The 20894-nt window shown below is 39.6% G+C and overlaps 1 non-coding gene across 1 annotated transcript; it reads right to left on the reverse strand.

Moving 5' to 3' along the window:
* Positions 1-13208: 13208 nt before the first annotated feature.
* Positions 13209-13314, reverse strand: LOC115064985. Its single transcript, XR_003844786.1, has one exon. It is a non-coding gene; the product is annotated as a U6 spliceosomal RNA (small nuclear RNA).
* Between the last annotated feature and the right edge of the window lie 7580 nt (positions 13315-20894).

The following is a 20894-nucleotide window of genomic DNA, read 5'->3' on the forward strand; positions in this document are numbered from 1 at the left end:
ATCCATGCTTGAGTTCCATCAAAACTTTCATTTGAAGAAAAAAAAATCCTTAAGTGCTAAAGAGATTGCTCAGTGGTTAGGTACAATTGCTACTCTCGCAGAGAACTTTTATTTGGCTCCCAACTCCCAAATCCAGTGGCTGACAACAAACAGCCTGTGATTCCAGCTTTAGGGGAACCAATGCCTTCTTCTGACCAATTTCTGTGGGTAGCCACATGTGTATAAACACACACACACACACACACACACACACACACACAAATAAATAAATAAATAAATAGATAAATAAATAAATAAATAAATAAATAAATAAATAAATAAATAAAATCACTGATTAAAAGACAGCTTCCAAGGAGGAAGGTGGAGGATAATAAAAATAAACTGTGAATGTGTCTATTTCAGGTTAAAAAACTTTAAAAAGCACACTTTTTAAAATCTCAGCCTATACATCATCTTTGCAGTAGCATAAAAGTTTCCAGACTAGTTTGGACTAGTACTACTAAACATAGACATGAAACATTTGCCAAGTAATCATAATAAAAATTAGTGTTATAAAGAACATATAGGAAGATATACATTAAAGGAATCTAGTATGAATCCACAAATCAAGTCAAAAGGTACAAGAATTTAGTCCACATTAAAATACTATGTTCGTGGTGTTGCAATAATCTACTAAATCATTAGAAAACACAGTTTGACCCCAATTGCTTGTCCTGTTAGTGTTCACCAGAGAACAAGTACACACATAATGTGTGTGTGTGTGTGTGTGTGTGTGTGTGTTAGAGAGAGAGAGAGAGAGAGAGAGAGAGAGAGAGAGAGAGAGAGAGAGAGAGAGAGAGAGAATCTCAAACAATTGGAGGCTTCAAGTCCCCAGCAGCAGCTAGAAAACCAGGAGGGCTAATGATGCGGAAAGACCCAGGGGAGTAGAAACAAAATTAAAGAAAATGTTTAATTCAGAGTCAAAAGCAAAGGAACCCAATATGCTAATTCAAAGGCTAGGCAGGAAGAAAGTCCCTCTTATTCAGGGCGAGGTCAGCTTTTTTATTCTTTTTAGGCTTTCAACTAATAGATCCAAACCAAATGGCAATGAAGAGTCAAGCATCTTCACTTGCCTGAGGATTCCACTGTTACTCTCACCCAAACACCTCCTAATAATCTTTGGTAGTTCAGTCAAGAGACATATAGAACAAATGAGCAGACAGTCGATATTGAGTCAAGACTAATGAAAGTCTAAACAGAAAAAAATATTTAAAAGAAGTAACACAAATGAATGTTGCTTCATTTCCTGATATGCAAAGCTTTTAAAATACAGATAATTAGAATATCTTATAAAGAATAATATTAAGTGACTTGCTTACACAAACATTGTAACATTAGAGTAATTATTTTTAAATTTTTTTTTAAACTCCAGATTTTATTCCCCTTCCAGTCAACCCTCCTATACCTCCTCCCTGTCCCCCTGGCTCCACGAGGACGCCCCCACCCCCCTACCACCACCCCACCAGACCTCTAAACTCTCTAAGGTCTCTAGTATCATAAGGGTTAGGTGCATCTTCTCTGACTAAACCCAGACTAGCAGTCCTCTGCTGTACATGCGTCGGGGGCCTCATAGCAGCTGGTGTACGCTGCCTGGTTAGTGTTCCAGTAACTGAGAGATCTCCCAAGTCCAGGTTAATTGAGACTGCTGGTTTTCCAACAGGGTCACACTCCTCCTCAGCTTCTTCCAGTTTTCCCCTAGTTCAACCACAGGGATCAGCAGTTTCTGTCCATTAGTTGGATGCAAATATCTGTATCTGACACTTTCAGCTACTTCTTGGGTCTTTCAGAGGGCAGTCATGATAGGTCCATTTTTGTGAGCACTCCATAACCTCTGAAATCGGGTCAGGTTCTCGGGATCTGGATCCCACTTTGGGCCTGTCATTGGACCTTCTTTTCCTCACGCTCTTCTCCATTTTTATCCCTGCAGTGCTTTCAGACAGGAACAATTATGAGTCAGAGTTTTGACTGTGGGATGGCAACCCCCTCCATCACTTGATGCCCTGTCTTTCTGCTGGAGATGGGCTCTACAAACTCCCTATTCCAAATGTAGGGCATTTCATCTATGGTCCCTCCCTTTGAGTTCTGATTCTCTCACCTCCCAGGTCTCTGGCACATACTGGGAGGTCCTCCCAAACTCCTCTCTCCCGAGGTTGCCTGTTTCCATTCTTTCTGTTGGACATCAGGTCTTCAGTCCTTTTCTCCCACCCAATACCAGATCATGTTCCCCTACCCCTCCCATCCTCCTTCTCTCAGAGGTCCTTCTTTCCCTCCCTGCTTGTGGTTGCTTTCTTCTCCCTCCCAACTGGAACTGAGACATCCTCACTTGGGCCCTTCAGCTTATTGATCTTTTTGAGTTCTGTGACTTTATCTTGGGAATTCTGTACTTTTTTTTTTGGCTAATATCTACTTATTAGTGATTACATACCATGGATGTCCTTTTGTGTCTGAGTTACCTCACTCAGGATGATATTTTCTAGTTCCATCCATTTGCCTACAAAACTCAGGCTTAATAGCTGAGTAGTGTTCCATTGTGTAAATGAACCACATTTTCTGTATCCATTCTTTTGTTGTGGGACATCTGCCTTGTTTCCAGAATCTGGCTATCACAAACAAGGCTGCTATGAACATAGTGGAACACATGCCCCTATGGGTATATTGGGTATATTCCCAAGAGTGGTATTGCTGGATCTTAAGGTAAATATATTTCCAATTTCCAGATAGATATTCAGAGTGGTTGTAGAAGTTTTATCCCACCAGCAATGGAGCTCTATACTTCTTTCTACACATCCTCTCCAACATGTGCTGTCGCCTGAAGTTTTGCTCTTAGCCATTCTGATTGGTGTAAAGTGGAATCTCAGGATTGTTTAGATTTGCATTTCTCTGACCACTAAGGACTTTGAACATTTCTTTAGGTGTTTCTCAGTCATTTGAGATTCCTCTGTTGTGAATTCTTAGTTTAGTTTAGTTCTATACCCTATTTTATGATATTGGGTTGTTTGGGTTTTTGGTGGTTAACTTCTTGAGTTCTTTATATATTTTAGATATTAGCCCTCTATCAGATGTGGGGTTAGTGAAGATATTTTCCCAATATGTAGGTTGCCGATTTGTCTTATTGGCTATGTCTTTTGCCTTTTCAGTTTCACAAGGTGCCATTTATCAATTCTTAGATCTTAGAACTTGAGCCATTGGAGTTCTGTTTAGAAAATTTCCTCCTAAGTTCAAGGTCCTTTCCCAATTTCTCTTTTATTAGATTCAGTATATCTGATTTTTGGGGGGTGGTCCTTGATCCACTTGGATTTGAGCTTTTTGCAAGGTGAAAAATATGGGCCTATTTTCATTTTTCTACATATTAGCAGCCAGTGAGACTGGCACCATTTGTTGAAGATGCTTCCTTTTTTCCATTGTAAATGTTTGGCTTTGTTGTCAAAGATCAAGTGTCCATAAGTGTGTAGTTTTATTTCTGGGTCTTCCATTCTATTCCATGGATGAGCATATCTATGTACCAATATCATGCAGTTTTTATCACTATTTTCCTGTAGTAAACCTAAGGTCAGGAATGGTGATTCCCAGAGCCATTCTTTTATTGTTAAGAACTGTTTTCACTATTCTGTATTTCTCACCTTTCAGGATGAATTTGAGAATTGCTCTTTCCATGTCTTTGAAGAATTGTTCTGGGATTTTGATAGAAATTGCATTGAATCTGTAGATTGCTTTCAGTAGAATGGTCATTTTTACTATATTTATCCTGCTGATCCATGAGAGATCATTCCATCTTATGAGATCTTCTTTGATTTCTTTCTTGTCATAAAGATCATTCACTTGTTTGGTTAGTTGCCCCAAGATGTTTTATATGATTTGCAGCTATTGTGAAGGGAGTTGTGTCCCTAATTTCTTTCTCAGCCAGTTTATCATTTGTATAAAGGAAGGATACTGATTTATTTAATTTTGTATCCAGCCACTTTGCTGAAGTTGTTTATCAGCTAGAGAAGTTCTCTGGTAGAGTTTTTGACCTCATTTATGTATACTATCATATTGTCTGCAAACAGTGATACCTTTATTACTTCTTTGCCAATTTTTGTACCTATGATCTCTTTTTGTTGCCTTATTGTTCTAGCTAGCACTCAAGTAGTATATTGAATAGATGTGGGGAGAGTGCACAGCCTTGTCTTGTCCCCAATTTTACTGGGAATTGCTTCAAGTACCTCTCCATTTATTTTGACGTTGGCTGTTGAAACCAACAGCCATTGTTGGCTGTGTTTGCTTTTATTATGTTTGGAAATGGGCCTTGAATTCCTGATCTCTCCAAGACTTTTAACATGAAGGGGTGCTGCATTTCCTCAAATGCTTTCTCTGCACCTAAGGAGATGATCATGTGATTTTTCTTCTTTGAGTTTGTTTATACATTGAATTATGTTAATCAATTTTTGTATATTGAACCAACTTTGCATACCTGGAATGAAGCCTACTTAATTGTGGTGAGTGATGGTTTTGATGTGTTCTTGGATTCAGTTTGCAAGAATTTTACTGAGCATTTTTGCATCAATATTTATAAGTGAGATTGGACTGAAGTTCTCTTTTTTGGTTGAGACATTGTCTGGTTTAGGTAGCTTCATCAAATGAATTAGGTAGTGTTCCTTCTGATGGAATAGTTTGAGGAATGTTGGTATTAGGTCTTCTTTGAAGGTTTGGTAGAATTCTGCATTAAATCCATCTGGCCCTGGGATTTTTTGGTTGGGAGCCGGTTTGTATGTGGTATCTATCTAGAAAAGAATTCATTTCATCTAGATTTTCCAGTTTTGTCGAGTGTTGAATATAGGCTTTTGTTGTAGAATCTGATGATTTTTTTAATTCCCTCTATATCTGTTGTTATGTTTCCCTTTTCATTTCTGATTTTGATATTTTGGATAATGTCTCTGGGCCCATTAGTTAGATTGGCTAGGGCTTTATCTACCTTGTTGATTCTCTCAAAGAGCAAGCTTTTGATTTTGTTGATTCTTTTTACTGTTCTCTTTGTTTCTATTTGGTTGATCTCCCTCCCTGCTCCCACCCCAACTCCCCACCCCCAGATTTTGAAAATTTCCTGCCTTCTACTCCTCTTGGGTGTGTTGGCTTCCTTTGGTTCTAGAGCTCTCAGGTATGCTGTTAGTTGCTAGAGAAAGATTTCTCCAGTTTCTTTACCAGGGAACTTAGTGCTATGAACTTTCCTCTTAGAACTGCTTTCATTGTGGCCCATAAGTTTGGGTATGATGTGTCAACATTTTCATTAAATTCCAGGAAATCTTTAATTTCTTTCTTTATTTCTTCCCCGACGAAGTTATCATTGAGTAAAGAGTTGTGAGATGCTTAATATCTTGTCTTTTCTTTGGTATAGGTTTCTTCCTTGTGTTGGAGTTTTCCTTCTTGTATCCTCTGTAGGGCTAGATTGATAGATAGAAACTGTTTGAATTTTGTTTTATCCTGGAATAATTTGTTTTTTCCATTTATGTTGATTGAGAGTTTTGCAGGGTATATTAGCATGGGCTGGCATCTGTGTTCTCTTAGAGTCTGCATGACCTCTGACCAGGCTCTTCTGACTTTTATAGTCTCTGTTGAGAAATCTGGTGTAATTCTGATAGGTCTACCTTTTTGTGTTACTTGGCCCATTTCCCTTGCAACTTTGAATATTCTTTCTTTGTTCTGTGGGTTTAATGTTTTAATTAGTATGTGGCAAGAGGATTTTCTTTTCTGCCCCCTTATATTTGGTGTTCTGTAGGTTTCTTTTACCATAAGGTCATCTCTTTCTTTAGATTGGGGATGTTTTTGTTGAAGATATTTTCAGGTTCTTTGAGCTGGCATCTTCATTCTCTTTTCTCATTATTCTTAGATTTGATCTTTTCATTGTTTCCTGAATTTCCTTGATGCTTTAGGTTAGGAGTCTTTTATGTTTTTAATTTTCTTTGACAGTTGTGTCAATTTCTTCCATGGTATCTTCTACACCTGAGATTCTTTCTCCTATCTCTTGTATTCTGTTGGTGATACTTACATTTATAATTCCTGTCCTCTTTCCTAGGTTTTCCATTTTCAGGTTTGCCTCCATTTGTGTTTTCTTTATTATTTCTACTTCCACTTTTAGGTCTTGGACCTCTTTACTCAATTCCTTCACCTGTTTGATTTTGTGTTCCTATATCTCTTTAAGGTATTTATTTGTTTCCTCTTTAAGGGCTTTTACCTGTTTACCTGTGTTTTCCTGTATTTCTTTCAGAGAGTTATTTATATCCTCTTTAAAGGACTCTATCGTCTTTATGAGATAGAATTTTAGTTCAGCTTCCTGATTTTCAGATGTATTAGTGTATTCAGGGCGTGCTGTGATGGGAGAACTGGTTCTGATGATGTCCATGTATGTTGGCTTTTGTTGCTTAAGATTTTGCACTTGTCTCTCTCCATCTGGCTTTCCCCTGGTGTTTGCTGGTCTGGGTGACTCTCTGGAGTCTCTGTCTTTTGTCCCTGGGTTGCTTCAGGTCTCCTTGTAGGTCTGTGGCCCTGGCTGTAGCAGACCACCTGTGGAGCCTTCCAACTGGGTGCTCTTCACAGGGGCAGAGAAGCTGCTGATCTGTTGCCCTGGCTGCAGTAGATCTCCATCAGAATGAGTCTTCCAAGGAGCAGTCAGGCTGGTGTCCTGTGTGAAGATGTTCTCCAGGGGGGTCTAAGGACTGTGGTTTCTGTTTCCCTGTGTGCAGCAGAACTCCAGGGAGGCTTTCAGTCTGTTATATCAGTTGTCCTGCATGCCACAGAATCCCCAGGAGGTCTTCAGACTGTGGTGTCTGTTGCCTAGTTGCCCTGTGTACAGAAGAGCTTCTAGGATGCTTTTAAGGTGTGATATCTTCAGAGGAGCAGACAAGCTGGGGATCAGTTGCCTAGTTGCCTTGTGTGTAGCAGATCTCCTAGGATGCCAGTTGCCCTGTGTGCAGCAGATCTCCTTGGATGCCTCAGCCTGTGGTGTAAGTTGCCCAATGCTCTAATGCAGTGGATCTTCTGGGCTTACTCATGATATGGTGTCTCCAGGGGAGCAGACTAACTAGCCGTCTGCCCAGCAGAAAGGACTGGGCAGAATGGAAGTGTTTTTCAGCAGGGGTGGGGGTGGGGGTTGATGGATCCAGAGTCCACTGGGCTCCCAGCAGCACCTTTGGGACTCACAGAGGGGTCTTGCCAAATGTTCTGCGTGCAGCAGATCTTTTGGGCTGGCTCAGTCTAAGGTGTCTCCAGGGAAGCAGAGCAGCTAGAGGTATGCACCAGCCTTAATCTGTCATTTGTATACCAACATGAAACCTTTGCCTATTAATTCTTTTTGCATAATTAATATAATTGTTATAGAAAATAATTGCTACAACACAATTTTTAGTAGCTAAAATTCATGGAACCAACCTAGTTTTCCAATCACATAGGAACAGATGCAGAAAGTGTGGGAGATATATATATATATATATATATATATATATATATATATATACACACATACATATATATATTGCCTTTATACTGTTTTCAGTCATGAAGGACAATGGAGTTGTGTCACTCTCCTGGAGAGAATCCTGTGAATCATTTTAAGGCAACTTCAGATATCATATGTTTAATATCACTTGCAGTTTCTAGATTGTATATAGATACACAAAATCAAGTTATCATGTGACAATGGAAGTAGAAGTTAAACTGTCTAAGGGACCAAAGGGAGCTAACAGAGGAGTAGGCTGAGTGAGGGGAGGTGCTGAAGGCATGAGAGCCCATTCTGAACACATATAGGAAAATGACAACATAATTTAAAGGTGTCATTTGTGTTAGTTACCTAAGACAGCAAAATTGTTGGGCCAGAGATGTTCATTGTGTTTATTCAGACTGGAAATAGCCATTATAATGTGCTGCATTTGGGGAACATTAGAGAAGTCAATTGATACTCTCTGCTTCACTATTGCTTCATGATTAATAATCATATATTACATGGAAGCCAATCTTTGTTTTGAAAATAGCCTTTGTGGTTTGTTCAAAAGCATGATGATATATAATAATCTCTATGCTAATTAATAAATAAAATAAAAGTATAAAACTACAGTATGGAGTTCAGAAGATAAGATGTGTTTGGCTAGAATGTTGTGCAATTACTAGTAAGAACATTATGTACTACAGAACATTGCTTCTGTTGCCAATTCTGTATCTTTTTTTTATTGGCTATTTTATTTACTTACATTTCAAATATTATCCCCAATCCTGGTTTCCCTTCTGCAAATACCCTGTCCCCTACCATACACCCTGCTTCTATGAAGGTACTCCCCCCACCCACATTTGTCTCTGAATATTTCTATTTTATTTTTTTATTAGATATTTTCTTTATTTAAAATGTTATCCCCTTTCCTAGTTTCCCCTTCAAAACCCCCCTGTCCACTCCTACCTCCCCCTGCTCAATAACCCACCCACTCCCACTTCCTGGCCCTGGCATTCCCCTATACTAGGGCATATAATCTTCAGGGACCAGGGGTCTCTCCTCTCATTGATGACCGACTAGGCCATCCTCTGCTATATATGCAGCTAGAGCCATGAGTCCCACCATGTGTTTTCTTTGGTTGCTGGTTTAGTCCCAGGGAGCTCTGAAGGTACTGGTTAGTTCATATTGTTCTTCTTCCTATGGGGCTGTAAACCCCTTCAGCTCCTTGAGTACTTTCTCTAACNCCTTCATTGGGGATCCTGTGCTCTGTCCAATGGATGGCTGTGAGCATCCACATTTGTGTTTGTCAGGCATTGGCAGAGCTTCTCAGGAGATAGCTATATCAGGTTCCTGGGTTTGGTGGTTGTTTATGGGATGGGTCCCCAGGTAAGGCAGTCTCTGGATGGTTATTCCTTCAGTCTCTGCTACACACTTTGTCTCTGTAACTCCTTCTGTATGGATTTTGTTCCCCCTCCTAAGAAGGATCAAAGTATCCACACTTTGGCCTTCCTTCTTCTTGAGCTTCAAGTGTTTTGTGAATTGTATCTTGGGTATTCCAAGCTTCTGGAATAATATCCACTTATCAGTGAGTGCACCTCATGTGTGTTCTTTTGTGATTGGGTTACCTCACTCAGGATGATATCCTCCAGATACATCCATTTGTCTAAGAATTTCGTAAATTCATTGTTTTTAATAGCTGCATAGTACTCCATTGTGCAAATGTAACACATTTTCTGTATCCATTCCTCTTTTGAGGGACATCTGGGTGCTTTCCAACTTCTGGCTATTATAAATAAGACTACTATAAACATAGTGGAGCATGTGTCCTTATTACATGTTGGAACATATTATGCGTATATGCCCAGGAGGGGTATTGCTGGTACTATGTCCAAACTGCTTTCAAGAGTGGTTGGACCAGCTTGCAATCCCATCAGCAATGGAGGAATGTTCCTCATTCTTTACATCCTCGCCAGCATCTGTTGTCACCTGAGTTCTTGATCTTGGCCATTCTGACTGGTGTGAGTTGGAATCCAAGGGTTGTTTTGATTTGCATTTACCTGATGATTAAGGATGTTGAAAAAACTTTTAGGTGCTTCTCAGCCATTAATATTCCTCAGTTGAGAATTCTTTGTTTAGATCTGTACCACATTTTTAAACAATGTTATTTGATTGTTTAAACAATGTTTGATTTGATTGTGGAGGTTCTTGATCCACTTAGACTTGAGCTTTGTGCAAGGAGATGAAAACGGATAAATTTTCATTCTTCTACATGCTAACTGCCAGTTGACCCAGCACTATTTGTTGAAAATGCTGTCTTTTTTCCACTGAATGGTTTTAGCTCCTTTGTCAAAGGTCAAGTGATCATAGGTGTTTGGGTTCATTTCTGGGTCTTGAATTCTATTGCATTGATCTACTTGTCTGTTACTGTACCAGTACCATGCAGTTTTTATCACAATTGCTCTGTAGTACAGCTTCAGGGATGGTGATTCCACCAGAGGTTCTATTATTGTGGAGAATAGTTTTTGCTATCCTAGGGTTTTTGGTATTTTTTATTCCAGATGAATTTACAAATTGCCCTTTCTAACTCTGTGAAGAATTAAGTTGGAATTTTGATGGGGGTTGCATTGTATATGTACATTGCTTTCAGCAAGATAGACATTTTTTACTATATTAACCCTGCCAANCCATGAGCATGGGAGATCTTTCCATCATCTGAGATCTTCGATTTTTTTCTTCAGAGACTTGAAGTTCTTATCATACAGATCTTTCACGTGCTTAGTTAGATTCACACCTAGGTATTTTATATTATGTGACTATTTGTGAGGGATGTTGTTTCCCTAATTTCTTTCTCAGCCTGTTTATCCTTTGTGTAGGTAAAGGCCATTGATTTGCTTGAGTTAATTTTATATCCAGACACTTTGCTGAAGTTGTTTACCAGGTTTAGGAGTTCTCTGGTGGAATTTTTGGGGTCACTTATGTACACTATCATATCACCTGAATATAGTGATATTTTAACTTCTTAATTCTAATTTGTATAACTTTGATCTCCTTTTTTTTTGTCTAATTTCTCTGGTTAGGATTCCAAGTACTATGTTGCATAGGTAGGTAGAGAGTGAGTAACCCTGTCTAGTCCCTGATTTTAGTGGGATTGCTTCAAGTTTCTTTCCATTTTGCTTGATGTTTACTACTGGTTTGCTGTATATTACTTTTATTATGTTTTGGTATGTGCCTTGAATTCCTGATCTTTCCAAGACTTTTATCATGTACGGGTATTGGATTTTGTCAAATGCTTTTTCAGCATCTAATGAGATGATCATGAGGTTTTTGTCTTTGAGTCTGTTTATAAAGTGGATTACATTGATGGATGTCCATATATTGAGCCATCCCTGAATCCCTGGGATGAAGCCTACTTGATCACGATGAACAATCATTTTTGATGTGTTCTTGGATTGGATTTGTGAGAATTTTATTGAGTATTTTAGCATTGATATTCATAAGGAAAATTGGTCTGAAGTTCTCTTTCTTGGTTGGGTCTTTGTGTGGTTTGGGTATCAGAGTAATTGTGGCTTCATAAAATGAATTTAGTAGAGTACCTTCTGTTTCTATTTTGTGGAATAGTTTGTGGAGTACTGGTATTAGGTCTTCTTTGAAGGATTAATAGAACTCTGCACTAAACTCATCTGGTCCTGGGCTTTTTTGTTTGTTTGTTTGGGAGATTAATAATGACAGTTTCTATTTCTTTAAGGGATATGGGACTATTTAGATAGTAAATCTGATCCTGATTTAACTTTGGTACCTAGAATCTATCTAGGAAACTCCCCTTTCATCCAGGTTTTCTAGTTTTGTTGAGTATATCCTTTTATAGTAGGATCTGATGGTGTTTTGGATTTCCTCAGGTTCTGTTGTTATGTCTCCTTTTTCATTTCTGATTTTGTTAATTAGTATACTGTCTCTGTGCCCTCTTGTTAGTCTGACCAAGGATTTATCTATCTTCTTGATTTTCTCAAAGAACCGTCTCCTAGTTTGGTTGATTCCTTGTATAGTTCTTTTTGTTTCTACTTGGTTGATTTCAGCCCTAAGTTTGATTATTTCCTGCTGTCTACTCCTCTTGGGTGAATTTGCTTCCTTTTGTTCTAGAGCTTTCAGGTGTTCTGTCAAGCTTCTAGTGTCTGCTCTCTCTAGTTTCTTTTTGGAAGCACTCAGAGCTATGAGTCTTCCTCTTAGGAATGCGTTCATTGTGTCCCATAAGATTGGGTATGTTGTGCCTTCATTTTCATTAAACTCTAAAATGTATTTAATCTCTTTCTTTATTTCTTCCTTGACCAAGTTATCATTGAGTAGAGTGTTGTTCAGCTTCCATGTGAGAGTTGGCTGTCTCTTATTTATGTTTTTCTTGAAGATCAGCCTTAGTCTGTGGTGATCTGATAGGATGCTTGGGATAATTTCAATATTTTTGTATCTATTGAGACCTGTTTTGTGACCAATTATATGGTTAATTTTGGAGAAGGTACCAAGAGGTGCTGAGAAGAAGGTATATCCTTTTGTTTTAGGATAAAATGCTCTATAGATAATCTGTTAAATCCATTTGTTTCATAAACTTCTGTTAATTTCACTGTGTCTTTGTTTAGTTTCTGTTTCCAGGATCTGTCCATTGATGAGAGTGGGGTGTTGAAGTCCCCCACTATTATTGTGTGCTGTGCAATGTTTAAACTTTATTAAAGTTTCTTTAATGAATGTGGATGCCCTTGCATTTGGAGCATAGATGTCCAGAATTGAGAGTTCATCTTGGTAGATTTTACCTTTGACCAGTATGAAGTGTCCTTCCTTGTCTTTTTTGATAACTTTAGGTTTAAAGTCTATTGTATTCGATATTAGAGTGGCTACTCCAGCTTGTTTCTTGAAAATTGTTTTCCAGACTTTTACTCTGAGGAAGTGACTGTCTTTGTCCCTGAGATGTGTTTCCTATATGCAGCAAAATGTTGGGTCCTATTTACATATCCAGTCTATTAGTCTGTGTCTTTTTATTGAGGATTTTCATACACTGATATTAAGAGATATTAAGGAAAAGTCATTGTTGCTTCCTGTTATTTTTGTTGTTAGAATTGGGATTCAGTTGATGTGGCTATCTTCTTTTAGGTTTGTTGAAAAAATAGTTTCTTGTTTTTTCTAGGGTGTAGTTTCCTTCCTTGTGTTGGAGATTTCCCTTTATTATCCTTTGAAAGGCTGGATTCATGGAAAGATATTTTATAAATTTGGTTTTGCTATGGAATATTTTGGTTTCTCCATTTATAGTAATTGAGAGTTTTGTTGGGTATAGTAACCTGGGCTGACATTTGTGTTCTCTTAGGGTCTGTATCACATCTGTCCAGGATCTTCTGGCTTTCATAGTCTCTTGTGAGAAGTCTGGTGTAATTCTAATAGGTCTGCCTTTATATGTTACTTGACCTTTTTCCCTTACTGCTTTTACTATTCTTTCTTTATTTTGTGCATTTGGTGTTTTGGTTACTATCTGATAGTAGGAATTTCTTTTTTGGTCCAAACTATTTGAAGTTCTGTAGGCTTTCTGTATGTTCATGGGCATTACTTTTGTAAGTCTAAGGAAGTTTTCTTCTGTAATTTTGTTGAAGATATTTACTGCCCCTTTAAGTTGAAAAATCTTCATTCTCATCTTAACTTATTATCCTTAGGTTTAGTCTTCTCATTGTGTCCTGGATTTAAAATTATGTAATGCTTCACAAATTTGCATGCATCCTTGTGCAGGGGCCATGCTAATCTTCTCTGTATTGTTCCAACGTTAGTATATGTGCTATAGGAGTAAGCATGCCAATCCTGTATCTTATTTGGAAGAAAATGAAAAAAGAAAATCATTTTCTTTCAAAAATTAAAAAGAAAATGAAAAAAAGAAAAGCATAGAATAAGAATGACAAAGCCAAGGATGAACAGTGTGGCAGTAGGTGACCTCCCTTTTAGAAGCTGCATAGTTCTTATGTGTCAATTTGCCACCTCTTAGGGAGAGATTCATAGTATGAAACAGGTAGCAAAAAGGGAAGGAACAACCAGAGGGCTTGAAAGAAATTTCCCTATAACTTACCATGAAATTGAACTTGAGATAAGGTAGGCATCTCAGGTATTATGAATAGACATTTTTTTTTCTGCCGAGCTACTAAATTATCTTTTATAAGTAAGTCTGGAAACACTGAATCTAAGAAAATCATTGTGCTCAAATTCCAACAAGAGGCCATGCAAAGATATCACTAAGGCTTTAAGGAAAACAACAAAAATTATGTTGTATCTAGTCTTTTGCCAGAAAAGGTTATATTTCTCAATTTTGTCTATCTATAACCCACTATACTGCTTGTGTGAAGTGCTCCTGAGAACCTGAAAGATACCAGCAATCTTATCATGGTGCTGGAGATCTTGAATTCTCCCTGTATCATATTGACCCTCAGTAAATTCTTCATTCCATCTTCTATGTCTCTTCTCACTGGAGCCCACATGGAATTGATGAAGGACTGCACAGAAGGAGAGATGTTTGCTGATTTGTGCACTCTCCTATCTGTTGTGGAAACTTAAGAGTTTTTTGAAAAGTCAGTTGTGTTGGATGGTGTTTTGCTGAGGCAAATATGTGAAGGAACGTTTCACAGGTGAAAGGATGCTCTACTAAAGCAAGCATGTGAAAAGACATGTGATGAAGGATTCTTTGCTAATGGCACACATATATTGGTCTGCTTTACATTGTATAGTTGAGCTGCATTTGTTGGGACTCCATAGAAAGAACCTCACTAAAAAACTTCTGGTAGTATGCTGGCAACTTCTTGTTGTATCTGAGGACTGGGGCTAATAGGCAGAGTGATGTCAGCTGAATCAGTCTCTAGTGCTCTGGCAAGACATATAGTGAGGCAAGAGCCGTAGAGCCACATATATTTGGAGGGAATATATATGGGACTCAACAGCCAGTGAAGGAAGTCAAGCTTGGCTTACTTGCATTGCTAAATGCTTCTTGGTCTCCTGTCTTTGCTGATATTCACTTCACTGAGAGAGGCACAACAGAGAACTTTTCCTTGTGGTCCTGTTGACTCTTGCCCCTCCTGCTGAGGTCCTGTCTCTGGCAGGTAGTGCCACCACTGCTGATTCATGCTTGCTATCTTGACTCTAAGTGTTTGCAAGTGGATCAATCTGCTGCTGCTGATCTGTGAACTGAACTGCTGGTTACCTGACAGTTTAGAAGGGAGTTGCAGAACCATTTCCCCTGTGTCCTTTCTTCTTCACTACTTCTGGTGGGTGGTAGGCTAAAAGGAAGGTTAAAGCACTTAAGAATCATCATTAGCAATAGGGTTTGAAAAAATTTAAGTTATACTTATCAGTTTCTGATTTATGAACTGGTCTTACGTACTGTTAGAAGTTCTTAGGAGACTATGAAAAAAAAAATACCTAAAATGTCAAGAATTAAAAGTCACTTAAAATAGCTTGGTACTCTTAATGTATATATATATATATATATATATATATATATATATATATATATATATATATAATTTATTTGTGTTTATATATATGCACTCACATGCATGTAACACACATGGAGGTCAGTGACCAACTTTCAAGGGTTGGTTCTCACCCTCTACCATGTTGGTTCCAGAAACAAACTCAGGTCATTAGGCTTGGTGGCAAGTGCCTCTACCCGCTGAGCTCATTATATAGCTAGTCTAATTCTTGTCTATGAAAATAACTTAAAAAAATATTCACTGGGTATCTTGATGCATAAGGCACTGAAGGTGAAATACAATCCATATTCATAGTGAAGGAAGGAAACATTTCACAAAACACACTGTGTCTTCTGACCATAGGATGCCATCTGCAATAGCTAATTTTATGTGTCATCTGGGCTAAGGCTCCAGTACACAACTGTTTTTTTTCAACCATCTGTCTAAGTTTCTGTGAAGGAATATTTAGATGAGATAAGTATTTACTTCAATAGACAATGAGTGGTTTATGTCCACCATGTGCTTGAGCCCCATTCAATCAGCTGGAATATTTATTGTTTATTTTAATGAGGCAGGGTCCCAATATGTAGGATACTCTCAAACTTATGATGGTCCTCTTGTCTCGGATTTTTAAGTTCTGGGATTATAGGTGAACATCACCACACCTGTCATCAGTCAGCTTTCTTGAAATAAAAGAGGGCTGATTTTTCCCAGAAGAGGAATCTGTCAGATGATTACAACCTTAATTTTTCCTTAGGTTCCCAGGCTACTTACAATAAAGACTTTTAGCTTTCTTTTTTAAAACATTCTTATTTGTTCTTGTGAATTCCACTTTATGCACCCCAATCACACTTATCTCTTCATCCCCTTGTACCTGTCCTTTACCCTTGCAACTCCCTCCAAATGAAAAAAAAAATCCCATTGTGGAAGCTGTAGTGTGTCATAGTGTGTCCCACAGTAAACACCTTGACAAGACTGATTGCTTGCAAATGTTCATTGCAATGAGCCGTTGTACTTGCTCAAGACCTCTGACTTCGCTACACTATCAATACTAACACCTCACCAAGACTCCTCTCTCATATCCTGTTGTTATCCTGTGTCATGAAGATCCTGTAGTTTTGTGTCTGTAGGGTTAGCCCCTTCACTTGCTTTAGAAGCTCATCTATGGGGTACACGTTGGGGTGGGACAACTTAAAGTCCTGGATCTGGGCTTTGGTGGTAGCTGAGTTAGTCAGCCCATAGATTTACTGTACCCATAGCACCAGCTCTCCATCCTGCCCTGGCTAGGCCATCCAATGCCACAGCCAGCAAGAGGCAGAGCCAGCTCTCCTGCTCCTATGTCCTCAGGGCTGGCTCACCTGCAGCCATCCCTTTAGAGCCAGCTCTACTTTGCAGCCCAGGTGAGGTATAAAGCCAGGTCTCTCAAGTGTTGCAGCTGGTGGTAAAGGATGAGAGGGGTATCTAGAGAGCATCTCTCCCTCATCTGTTGCACTGCACAGTAGACAAATTGTCTGATCAGCTCCCCCATCCTCATGCCCTTGGGTCTAGCTGACTCCGGAGTCAGCTCTACTGTGCTGCCCAGGGGAGGTTTAGGACCCATTCTCCTGAGTGCTGTCCCTGATAAGAGGCAGAGCCAGCTCTCCTCCTCTCATGACCCCAGGGCCAGGTATCCCATATGCCACAGGTGGTAAGGGACAAGGGAAGAGATGGGGAGTGGGATGGCAATGGGGGAAGAAAACCTCTTCTTCGTCCATGCCACCACATGAGAGATGGGTGTCAGGGACAGTTCTCCCTTGCTTATACCCTGGGGACCAGCTCACCTGCAACTGTGAGGCAAGTTTCAGGAACTGCTCTCCTGAAAACTGCAGTTAGCAAGGGTTGGGTTGGGGCCAGTCCTCTTGATCTCAAGCCCTTGGGTCAGCTATCCCACTATGCCCAGCCAAGGGGTGGGGCCAGTTCTGCACAGCCTGAAGATACCAACATGGCCCAGGGTGACAGCCCAGACCAGGGAAGTCTGCCTGGCCTTTGGTGGTAAAAGATCCCCACTGATGCAGGGCCATGGACCCAGACTTAGCCCTTATTGGCCGCACAAGCCAGAACCTCACCATAGTTTTAGGTGCAATTGCCAGCTATTCACATCAGGCTGTTTCTCACTACCCTCAGAGTCTCCAGTTCTTCTTCACTTCACTGTGCACACAGTTTTCTGCTTCTCTTTCTCTTCCATTTCCCCACCACTTACTTGCTCTTCATAGTGGCACTTGGGGTATCTCAGTATTTATGGTTGTCTCAGGAATGCTGTGACCCACCCATGCAGTGTGGCAGCAGGCAGGGTCATCTCATGCATGGTCTGACATCTAGGATTGCACTGTTCTCAAGCTTGTTGCCTCTCACCAGACTGGTGATCATCTCCAGATTGCTTCCTCACATGGGCCCTGTGGCCCCCAGCAGAGGCCATCTTATCACAGGCTTGCTCCTGCATGAGAGAGGGTTTGTCTTGTCCTAGGCTTACTCCATCCTGGGCCATGCAGACCCAGAAGTGAGTCATCTCTTCTCAGGTTTGCTCCTGCCCATGCTGTGTGGCTCTCGTGTTGGGGGTTAGTCATTGCCATATCCTAGGTTTGCTCCATTCTGGGACGTGCAGTTCCATGCAGGGGTCCTTTCATCTCAGGATCACTCCAGCTCAGGCTGGGGGGATTATAGCTTTCAATTTTCATCATCAAATGAGCTATTTCTTACAATAATTCTTTACCTAATCATAAGTGTAATCACTATAGCCATACTCACATGTATGCCTATGTATACATATATAAGGATAACTACTTATACAAATATCTCTTACTCATTAAGTTTCTCTAGAGAACCCTGATTAATATATGTTCATTGATATTTAATATCCTAGTTCCTTAGAATTTTTCACTGCTAATGAAGACTCACTGAAGTAGTTTTATGACCCACTAATGTGGTATGACCTGAGATTGGAAACCCTCAGTAATGTTGTCTTCCTATTTAAATACTGTTCCTGCTACTGTTTTCTCAAATTTGTTGCTTTTCTCTTTATAGTGTGCCCTGACCTGCAGGGATAGTCAGCAGGGACCCAGGGCAAGGGAGTGAGAGAGTGGGAAGGAAAAGAGACACAAAGAATGAGAGCTCTGAGGACTTTACTCAGGAGTGGCAATGTAAGCATAAGCAAGAGGCTTCAAGGGAGGGCGGAAGAGCCCCGGGGCTCTCTGAAGGTCAGGTGACAATCTCCAGCTCCTGAAACCAACAGTCACAGTGTCCTCTTTACCCACAAACATTCTTACTGTTATGACCACGAATGTTCTCTCAGGATTGTTTATGTAAGCTAGAAAATATCCACAAGGCTATGGATGAGGCCATGGCTCCCTGCATCTCCTCCCTTTTAATTATTTTCACTAAGGCCCCATGGAACGGGGATGATTAATAGTCATCTCATCCTTGGATGAGTGGGCATTACCCAGCAAAGGATAGCCTTGACCTGATTCCTCCCGTGGGTACCGTCACGACCCACAGTCATGGCTCTTGGTATCTTGGAGGCAGAGCCATAGAGAAATCCTTAGGATAAGGTTGAAAACAGATACCAACCTCCTTGCAAACCAGGTTTGTCTCAGGGAATTCAGAGATGGCCCGTGTGAGAGACCTTCCCCTGCAGTGCTTAACTTCCCTCGCAACCCATGCTGGTGCCCATACTGGATTCATTTTATCAAGAACCGGTATGCACAGGTCTGAATCCTATGCAGCTCCTGAAGGAGAATTATTAACCCCAGGTTCAGCAAGGCCTCTCCCATCCAAATCAAGTCTATGATAATGAATTTGCAAAGGTCTCAATGCCAAGGAATCAATCTGCTGTTTTATAAAACCAGTAATCTGTTAAAAATAAAAGGCCCCAAAGGTACTACTAATAAAATGCTCATTAAAGGTCCATGGAGGGCATCAAGAGGGCGAACGTGGAGGACTTCCACCAATTATCAGCAGCAGCTGAAAACTGTTTTCTCTGGAGCTCCAAATGAAGTTTATGTAACTGTTGGATTAGAGTTTCCACTCATTCACAAAGAAACGTATTCCTCTTTCAGAAAGAGACAGGTGCCACCTTTCTCAGTGGTCAGCAAATCAAGTGTTCATGGATTCTGTAAGGCAACTTGGGCGAGGGAACTTAATTGTCTCTGTAAAGAAGCTAATGATTCAATGGAGGTTTCCACTGCCAAAGCAAATTTTTGAGATAATTTGGCAGTGATGAGAAGAGAATGGGTTAAAGTTCCTCCAGCCAAACCAGCAGCCATATCAGAGGTTACCAAGGAGGCACTGGCCACTACAAGGAGGAAAACAGCTTGCTTTATTTTAATATCCAGGGGGCTATTCCAGTTCAAATACTTGGCAGGAGCTAGCAAGGTCAACTGAGGAACTAGGGTCATGGGAAGACACAGCAATTCTTTATCTATGTTTTTGGAAAGAATTTTTTAGTAAGGGTGCCACTACACCAAAAAAAAAAAAAAAAAAAAAAAAAAAAACAGCATGAAAAAACAAAAAAAGCTAAAAAAAAAAAAAAAAAAAAAAAAAATCCTCCAGGGGCAATCAGATCCTGACTAGGTGAGCTAGTTTGATTGCACAAACTGTCATTCGGACTAGTATAGCAAAATTTAAATTGCTGTTGTTCAGGGATCAAGAACAAAGATACTTCAAAAACTGAAGAAAAGGTCTTAGGAATGGAACCAGAGATATATTAAAAGGAATGGGATAAGGGACAGCTGTCAATGGAGGGCATCCTAATGCAACACAAAGGAAACAGGCTGAGACACTTCCTAATCCAGCAATACTGGCAAGTATCAGGCCCTCTCTTAAGAGAGATAGCCAGGAAAAAGGGTGATGTGTGGACAATGTGGAGAGCAGTGTACTCAGCTCCTTTTCTTTATTATGTATCTATTGTTCTAAGAAGCTCATAATTCTTTCCTTGCAAAACTAGGGCAGAAGTGCCTGTAGCTGTGCCTCCCATAAAAGCATATGGAGACTTTAGTTCTAAATCTTTAGTAATTAATTTCTCTATTGATAGTGAAATTTCCTCCAGCAGGCATATCCATCAACTTAGTGTTGTTTACCATTACCACAACTTCTAGGCCTTCCCATACTGTTGAATGTAATAAGGGGTCGATCAGGGATGAAGGCACAATACAACTTCTCTATAATTGTCAGGACACTCTACAAACTCACGATCAACATCATTCTTTGCCCCAGCATCAGCATGTCTCACTAACCACTCTGGCAGCTAGCATGCTCCTTCAGCATCCTGCAGAAAAAACACAAACATGCCCTCTTCCCACACTGAGAAAGTTCCTTGGCATTTAAATTTTAAAATCTTTGTGTTGCACAAGGATATGACTCCCCTTTTTTTGTATTCAAAAGCCAATTTTTCAGTGTTCAATGAACATGTTCAACAATTCCTTTTCCCATGGATTATAAGGAATTCCAGTTTTATGTTCAATTAGAAATTCCTTACAAATTTGTATAAAGTTGTTTCTAGTATAAGCAGGACCATTATCTGTCTTGATGATTTTAGGCAATCCCATAGCAGTAAAAACCTGTAAGTAATAAAATTATATTTCTAGAAGCTTCTCCTGTATGAAAAAAAGCAAAAGTGAGTCCTGAACAAATGTCAATACAAGCATGTATATATTTCAATTTTCCAAATTCTGAATAATGAGTTACATCTATTTGCCAAATATGATTGGGCATAAAGCCTCATAGATTAACCCCTAAACAAGGAACTTGAGACAATGTAAGACAGTCAGGACACTGCTTTACAATCATTCTACCTTGCTTCTTAGCAATCTTATGTAGGAGCCTTAAGGTATGACTAGAAAGATAAATTTTATTGTGACTATGTTTAGCCAAAACAATAGGATCTG

This window comes from Mus pahari, chromosome 10 (assembly GCF_900095145.1).
Source record: "Mus pahari chromosome 10, PAHARI_EIJ_v1.1, whole genome shotgun sequence".
NCBI lineage: Eukaryota > Metazoa > Chordata > Mammalia > Rodentia > Muridae > Mus > Mus pahari.